At 44.1% G+C, this 8801-nt stretch overlaps 1 protein-coding gene and 1 pseudogene across 4 annotated transcripts in view; one reads left to right on the top strand and one right to left on the bottom strand.

The window, feature by feature from the left end:
- Window positions 1-1262: 1262 nt before the first annotated feature.
- LOC111523659 lies at window positions 1263-2453 on the bottom strand (annotated as a pseudogene). The gene has a single exon (XR_002725584.1). The product of XR_002725584.1 is annotated as an uncharacterized LOC111523659 (transcript).
- The window catches only part of LATS1 (large tumor suppressor kinase 1), a 58007-nt gene continuing 51094 nt past the window's right edge, over window positions 1889-8801 (top strand). The window contains exon 1 of one of the 3 annotated variants that reach the window (XM_023188431.1): window positions 1889-2291. The gene's annotated coding sequence lies outside the window, so the exon portion shown is untranslated. The remainder of the gene's footprint in view (window positions 2292-8801) is intronic. The other 2 variants (XR_002725583.2, XM_023188432.2) reach the window with 2 other exon arrangements.

The raw sequence follows: 8801 nt of genomic DNA, 5'->3' as shown, positions 1-8801 counted from the left end.
GAATTCTCCACTTTATTTATTTGAGACAGAGTCAAGATGATGGAGCACAATTCCCCATTCCTTAAGAGTGGGTGGCACATAGTCTGATGTCTTACCCTAAGATTGCATGAATTTCTGGAAGGGTTTATGTTCTCAGGGCCACACTGGTCTCCAGACTACTTCTATGTACACTGCCCCCTCCTTCCTTTCTAAGGTCACCCAAGCATGAAATCGGACTCTACATCTATTGCTAAAAACAAAAAAGCCCCATTTCCATGAAGCACTGAAGAGTTGAGTAGGCTGAAACTGGACCAAGATCTTCCATCACAATAATATAAAAACCTGCAAATGCGATGGCAGGTATCGCCATTCCCACACACACATCCAGCACCCACAGTAAGTATTTCCCCAACCATCAGCACTCTCGGCACCTACAGTCCCCGCTGCTTTTCATCTGGTCGGTTTGTTCTCTTCCTGATCATTGCACCTCTCCTTTCCCTGCTCTTTCATCTCTCGCCCTACTTTACAGGAGTAAGCCTCCTAGTCCTACACAGAGCAATTTACTCAGCTCCCTAAATTATCTAGGAATTTCCCCACAGACGAGAGTTTGTGGAGATACTTTCCTTTAGGTTTAGAGAGCATTGAGTACCATTGGTTGATGACAGAGGTGACAGGATTCTGGGGGCAGTCTGTTCTTCCAGATGCAGAATCCTTTTGGATAGGGCAAGTAGACCTGTGGACATATCAGATTCCTACAATTCATGTAATTTTAGGGCTGAAAACGTTTTCATGGGTCACCCTTCCGTTGAAGAAAGTAAGCTCTTTAGTGACCCACCTTGGGTCACATTGTCTACCTTCTACAAACTCTGTGCTTGTAGAAAATAGGCTTTCAACCAAATATTCTTGGAACATAATCTTTTTTTTTTTTTTTTTTTGAGACAGAGTCTCGCTGTGTCGCCCAGGTTGGAGTGCAGTGGCGCGATTTCGGCTCACTGCAAGCTCCACCTCCTGGGTTCACGCCATTCTCCTGCCTCAGCCTCCCAAGTAGTTGGGGCTTCAGGCGCATGCCACCTTGCCCGGCTAATTTTTTTGGATTTTTTAGTACAGACGGGGTTTCACCGTGTTAGCCAGGATGGTCTCGATCTGCTGACCTCGTGATCCGCCCGCCTTGGCCTCCCAAAGTGCTGGGATTACAGGCGTGAGCCACCGCGCCCAGCCAGAACATAATATTTACCAGGTTTTCACATTTGGATTTCTGGATACAGTAAGTAGCCAGTTACTACTTTAACGTCAGAAAAAAAATGTCTTTAATTTTTTTATAGTCCGTAGTAGAAAAATTACGAAAGGAGGTACTTAAAAACGCCAGCTGTATATTTCCTAGAGGAAAAACTGGCAAAGGCGCTCTTCACAAAGGGTAGACGGTATCTTATACATCAAACCCAACGATCCCGTCCCACACTTTACATTCAGCTTAACAATAAGTAAAACCTCTTGTCACACCATCACCGTTACTCCAATTATGGCAATAACGACCTCCTTCTACGGATGCGGTTGACAGATAAGATCTCTAAACTGCTGCTAATCAATCGGTCCTGGCTCAAGAATTTCTTATCTGCCTGATTCAGAAAATACAGATGCTGGAAGCTCACAGGCTTGTTCAGGGAAAGAACGCTAAGCAAGAATAAAATTTTATTTCAAAGCGCCAAAAATCTCTAATTCTGAAGTCCACAGCAAGGTTTCCCAGAGCGACTCACAGTTGTTCCCTTGTGAGAACGTAGCTCCGTGATATGCGCATCCCTACTCGGTCCAGAGAAATAGATCAATGGGAAAAAGGATTGAATCAACGGGAGAGAGCCTTAACCCACCGCGGGCGAGTCGTCTGGGCAGGGGCAGGCGGGAGCGAAGTGGGGCGACGCTCACGGACGATCAGAGCGGCGGGCGACGCAACGAGGCCCGGAGGCCGCTGGCTGTGTATTCCCTCGCAGCAGCCGGGCGGGCAGAAGCCCCCAGTCCTCTGCCCCCGCGCAAGCGACGCCGGGAAATGCCCACATCCGGGAAACCTGCAGCAGAGTGCGGCGGCGGCGACAGAGTGGAAGGCAAAATGGCGGCGGCGGCGGTGTGGTGGTGGTAAGGGGAGAGCCAGGTCCTCGCGACCCCCGCGACGGGTCGCGCTGGCCCGCGGCAGCCGGCCCGCTTCTTTCCCCGCTCTGCCCCACCAGGGATACTTGGAGTTGCTGGGACGGGCTCCGGCCGCCTCGGCGTCCGCCCTCAGGCCCGTGGCCGCTGTCCAGGAGCTCTGCTCTCCCCTCCAGGTAGGTCCGGGGCCGGCGTAGCGGGTGCTCTCCTCCCTTGCTCGAGTTGGCGGGGCGGTGGCCGCCGGGGCCCACGCCCATCCCCGCTGGCGAGGGTCCAGAGGTTGCTGTGGACTGGCGGGCAGAGCCGGCCCTCTCCGGGCCTGACTTGGCTGGTTGCATTGACCCGAGCTGAGCCCTGCCCTGGGGAAGCGAGGGTTGGCCGCGCCCGGTGCTGCAGGAAGAGCCCCAGGCTTTTCGGCCTCGGAGGTGCAGGTTTGGCTGGGTAGAGCCTGTCTTGCTGGCGGCCTTGCGCCGACGGTCTCCCACCCCACCCCCAACACGCGAGTCGGCGGTGTCCAGGAGGGAAGGAACGGGAAAGGTGGTTCTGAAGGAAAATTGCAGTAAAAGGGCTACAGTTCTTTGAATCCCAGAGGGCCGTGATCCTAGGTATACCTTGGAGAAATCCTTGGAGTCTCTTATGTCTAGTTCAGTGTGATTTTAGGTTACTGTTCTTAGCTGGAAGTGGTGGGAAAGATGGAGAGGTCTTCATGGAGTAGCAGTGTGTATATAAATACAGCAAATGAAAGAACGACAATTAAGGCAACAGTGACTCTCAGATGACTTGATTTATCACTGTTCTGACTGTCAATTTCTAAGGGAACAAAATTTAATGTTTGCCAACTTATATGTTAATACGACTTTTAAAACATGTATCGTCCTCCAGAAGTTATTCATAAATCTAGTGAACAATAAGTATAATCTCATGCACAGAAGTATATTGTATAACTCCAGTTTTGGAAATGGATTTGAATGTTAGCGATCATGAAACTTGTCAGACCTTTACGAATTATTTATTGAAGGTTAAAATTTTTTTTATCAAATTTCCTCCATGAGGAAGAAAAGCTAGGACATTATAATTGGAATGAATGTTCTCTGCTACGAAAACAAAGCTTATCTCTGTAAAGTAGGGTAGTTGATTCCCTAAGGCAGTGGAGGAATTTGAACAGTAAAAGAAGTAGCACTGTGTTAGTCCAGTTGGCTGCTACTGCAAGAAACTAGATCATGGTCCATGCTTGGAATGGCACATTCTATGCCTAAATATTGATTAAATATGCCTTGCTGCTCACCAAAAAATACTTCTACTACATTTTTAATGTATAATATCTGGCTTTCATTGTATAGGTCGTTTTTATTTTTGTTTTGTTTTTATTGCAAGTCCTTGTTGTTCTGTATAAATAGTCTTGGAACGGTTCTAACCCTGGTTGTTTAGTTATTGTAGATGTTTTATTTATATTAATGGGAGATTGTTATACATCACAAAAGTTATTTAGTCATTGAATAACATTTTCGCCAAGTAGAAACAGCAGTCATTTTTCAGCATGAAGATACAGTGTTGCTTTCACTTTTGATCCGACAATTACTAGAAAGTGAACTGAAGAAAATATCAATATGCAGTTTCCTTTAAAGATGGGAACTCGCTATCTTGCCTGTGCTGGATTCCAACTCCTGGGCTCCAGCAATCCTCCCACCACAGCCTCTCAAGTAGTTGAGACTACAGGTGCACTACTGCACTCAGCCAGGGTACTTTTCTGGTAAACTTAATTCAACCCAAGTTAACAGTTTGAAATCTTATGTAATGGTACCATTTTTTTCCCCTAAGTTGGACAAGCTAATCAGTGATACTTGTTTGTTGATGTTTGTATTTTTGATGAGGGTCTGAACATTTTTTTTTAAAAATGGCGATTTGTCATACCAAGGCAGTTTGATTCCAGAGCTCTTACTTTAACCATGAGGTTAAAAGTCGTTGAAAGTTATGTAGTAGGTAGGTGACATGATCAGAATTGATTATTAAGATGAATCTGGCCCCATTGTAGCGTGGGTTAAAAAGGTAAGCAGTTTTGCTTTGAAGAATTAGTTTAAAAATTCTCTTTGCCTAGTAATAATTTGAATTTTCACATGTCATAGCAGCAAAGATTATTGAGATTTAGTAATGCCAGTATTAACCATACCTTGTTGTGGGGATTATAAAATTAGTATAACTTTCTAGAAGGCAGTCTGACAATAAGTATTAGAATTTTAAATATGTATTCTCTTTGATCCAGCAATTCCACTTCTGGGAATTTATTTTAAGGAAAATGCTCAGCAATGTGTGCACAAGAATTTTTATTGCAGCAATTTTTTTTGTTCACAATTTTTGTTATGTGCAAGGAATATGCGCTATATATTATATATATGTTCATTTTATTAAACTATGAAGTATAATAAAATGAACATCCATGAACTTACCACCTGTCCTCAGAACTAGAACATTACCAGTTTAATTGAAGTTATCAGTTTGCAGTATTATTTTACATTAGCAAAAAAATGAGGAACAACCTAAATGTCCATCAGTCAGGGGTTTATAAATAATAGTACATCTGGCCAGACGTGGTGGCTCACGCCTGTAACCAGCACTTTGGGAGGCCAAGGTGGGCGGATTACCTGAGGTCTAGGAGTTCAAGACCAGCCTGGCCAACATGGTGAAACCCCATCTCTACTAAAAATACAAAAATTAGCTGGGTGTGGTGGCGCACGCCTGTAGTCCCAGCTACTTGTAAGGCTGAGGCAGGAGAATCACTTGAACCTGGGAGACAGAGGTTGCAGTGAGCCAAGATAGCACTACTGCACTCTAGCCTGCGACAGAGTGAGGCTCCGTCTCAAAAATAAATAAATAAATAAATAAATAAAATAAAAATAGTACATATACATGATGAAGTTCAATATCAAGGTATTTAAAGGAATGAGGTTGAACTATCATATTTTCTCAGTTCTGAAATACCACTAACTCTAAGATAAGCCATCTATTTAGTAGCAATTTTTTAGCGGGAAGAAAGTAAACATAAAGCTTTTATTAATAATCACTAGCATACATTTATTCGTTCAATTGTTTACTATTTTTGTCACAATAAAGTTTGAGTCTTAGCCTTATTCACATTCAGAATCTAGGATTCTTCTGAATTACTTTGGGTAGTTAATGCAACATCATGATAACAGGCTGCTTTTCATAATGCTAGTTAATTATCTTAACCTATGTTGTCTTTATGATTGTGTGTATAATTTTAAGGTATATTGAAGAATACTGGGATTTTGCTTTCCTTTTTGCTTAGTTTTTTTTTTTCTTCTTAATTGAATTACTTATTGCTGGAAATTAAACAGCTTCCTCTGAAGATAACTGCAAAAGTTTTGACAGATTTTGAGTCTGTCTTACCTTTGAAAATTCTGTGATCTTGCTTTAATTTAATAATTATGCCTTTAATTGCATTGTCTATTGAATGACAGTTTGAGTGCACAATACTATATATCACAATGGAATCTTTTCAAAACATTTTGTGGGCCAGGCATGGTGTAATCCCAGTATTTTGGGAAGCTGAGGCAGGAGGAACACTTGAATTCAGGAGTTTGAGGCCAGCCTGGGCAACCTAGCAAGCTCTCCATCTCCATTTACAAAAGTAGTAATAGCCAGGTGGGTACCTCATGTTTGTAATCCCAGCACTTTGGGAGACTGAGATGGATGGATCACATGAGGTCAGGAGCTCAAGACCAACCTGGCCAACATGGCGCACCCCTGTCTCTACTAAAAATACAAAAATTAGCTGTGTGTGGTGGTGGGTACCTGTAGTCCCAGCTACTCCAGAGGCTGAGGCATGAGAATCACTTGAACTTGGGAAGCAGAGGTTGCAGTGAGCCAGAATATGGCACTACACTCCAGCCTGGGCAACGGAGTGAGACTCATGCCTATAATCCCAGCACTTTGGGAGGTTGAGGCAGGTGGATCACCTGAGATCAGGAGTTCAAGACTACCCTGGCCAACATGGTGAAACCCTGTCTCTACTAAAAATACAAAAATTAGCCACACATGATGGCACATGCCTGTAATTCCAGCTACTTGGGAGGCTAAGGCAGGAGAATCTCTTGAACCCGGGAGGCAGAGGTTGCAGTGAACTGAGATTGCGCCATTGCACTCCAACCTGGGCAACAAGAGAGAAACTGCTTCTCAAAAAAAACAAACAAACAAAAACAAAACAGAAAAAAAGAAAAAACATTTTGAGCATCATATATGGTGCTGCCAATGAAAATATTACAATTGGCCGGGTATGGTGGCTCATGCCTGTAATCGCAGCACTTTGGGAGGCCAAGGCGGTTGAATCACCTGAGGTCAGGTGTTTGAGACCAGCCTGGGCAACATGGTGAAACCCCATCTCTACTAAAAGTACTAAAAATTAGCCGGGTGTGGTGGTGGACGCCTGTAATCCCAGTTACTTGGGAAGCTGAGGCAGGAGAATTGCTTGAACCTGGGAGGTGGAGGTTGCAGTGAGCCGAGATGGTGCCATTGCACTCCAGCCTGGGCAACAGAGCGAGACTCTGTCTCAAGAAAACAAAAAAAGAAAATAATACAATTGAGGTAACAAAGAGATTTCAGCTTTTATTTTGTGGTTAAGTTAGGCATGTGCAATGACTGCTACTCTAGAACTTCTCTGCTTTGGAGGGGAGATTGGACCTTGATTTATTTGGAAGGAACTCTCAGCCATTGTTTTAATTATTATCCCTGGCCACCTGTGAAGTGTGTGTTGGGTGAATATTTTCTCTTTGGAAGGTACAAATCTTTCTCAACTAGCTTATTGCTCATAGAAGTTGGGGGCCCAAGGGTTGATCTTAAGATATACTCTATTTATTTATTATAATTTTTTTTTCTGGGACAGAGTTTTGCTCAGACTCCAGCCCAGGCTGGAGTGTAGTGGCAAAATCACGGCTCACTACAGCCTTGACCTCCTGGGCTCTATTGATCCTCCCACCTCAATTGATCGTCCCATCTCAGTCTCTCCAGTAGCTGGGACTGCAGGTGCACACCAACATACTTAGCTGATTTTTTAAGTTTTTTCTAGAGATAGGGTCTCACTTTGTTGCCCAGGCTAGTCTCAAACACCTGGGCTCAAGAGATCCGCCCACTTCAGCCTCCAAAAGTTTTGGGATTACAGGCATGAGCCACTGCACCTGGCCCTAAATTTTAGAAATATTAAAATGTAGAAAAGCATGCTTAGAATCAAACAAACATGACACTGGCTGGGCATGGTGGCTCACGCCTGTAATCCCAGCACTTTGGGATGCCGAGATGGGAGGACTGCTTGAGGCCAGGAGTTTGAGACCAGCCTCGTCAACATAGCGAGACCCTCATCTCTATCAAAAAAGAAAAGAGAGAATAAAAGATAAAATGTGGCTGGGCGCAGTGGCTCACACCTGTAGTCCCAGCACTTTGGGAGGCCAACAAGGGCGGTCCCCTGAGGTCAGGAGTCCGGGACCAGCCTGACCAGCATGGAGAAACTCTGTCTCTACTAAAAATAGAAAATTAACTGGGTATAGTGGCACATGCCTGTAATCCCAGCTACTTGGGAGGCTGAGGCAGGAGAATTGCTTGAACCCGGGAGGTGAAGGTTGCGGTGAGCCAAGATCACACCATTGCACTCCAGCCTGGGTGACAAGAGCGAAACTCCGTCTCAAAATAAATAAATAAATAAATAAATAAATAAATAAATAAATAAATGACACCTATTACTGTGGAAAGATGTTCATGATGTTAAGTTATTCCTTTGCTAACAAATTGGGCCCTGATTAGTGATAGAGGCAAGATTCTTGGATCCTATGGTCCACATGCCCAGTAATCTCTTAATCAGGTCCAGATATGGTGAAGTAATGTGTCCTGTGTGCTGCATGTGTGCGCACTCTGTCTGTCTGTCACTCACTGTGTCTGTTTCTCTCTATCTCCCTTCCTTTTCTCTTCCCCTCACTCACTCACCGTAGTACACAAGGGCCACAGTAAGCGCTCTTCCTAGAAAAAGAGAATCATGGAAGATAAGCAGCAAATGCTGATCTATAATCTGAAATCTAGTCAGATTCTGTGTAAGCAACTAGCCCTGGAGGTTGGGGAGATTGGACCTTAATTTATTTGGAAGGAACTCTCTCATCCATTGTTTTAATTATCATCCTTGGCCACCTGCGAAGTGTGTGTTGTACCTTCCCTTTGGAACGTACAGATCTTTCTCAACTAGCTTATTGCTCATAGAAGTTGGGGGCCCAAAGGTTTTAAATTTTGAACAGGCAAAAAGAGTTTTTTAGTATGAACTTGAGGATGATTTAAGAAAAAAAAAAAATTTCTTTTTGTTTTTTGAGACGGAGTGTCACCCTGTCACCCAGGCTGGAGTGCAGTAGCACAATCTCGGCTCACTGCAACCTCCGCCTCCCAGTTTCAAGTGATTCTTCTGCCTCAGCCTCCTGAGTAGCTGGAACTACAGGCACACACCACCACGCCCAGCTAATTTTTGTATTTTTTAGTAGAGACGAGGTTTCACCATATTGGCCAGGCTGGTCTCGAACTCCTGACCTCATGATCCACCCGCCTCGGCCTCCCAGAGTGCTGGATTAGAGATGTGAGGCACCATGCCAGGCCAAAAAAATATATATATATATATATTTTTTTTTTTTTTTTTTTTTTTT

The sequence above is a fragment of the Piliocolobus tephrosceles genome, chromosome 5, assembly GCF_002776525.5.
Source record: "Piliocolobus tephrosceles isolate RC106 chromosome 5, ASM277652v3, whole genome shotgun sequence".
Taxonomy (NCBI): Eukaryota; Metazoa; Chordata; class Mammalia; order Primates; family Cercopithecidae; genus Piliocolobus; species Piliocolobus tephrosceles.
This window is presented reverse-complemented; position numbering and strand designations above follow the sequence as displayed.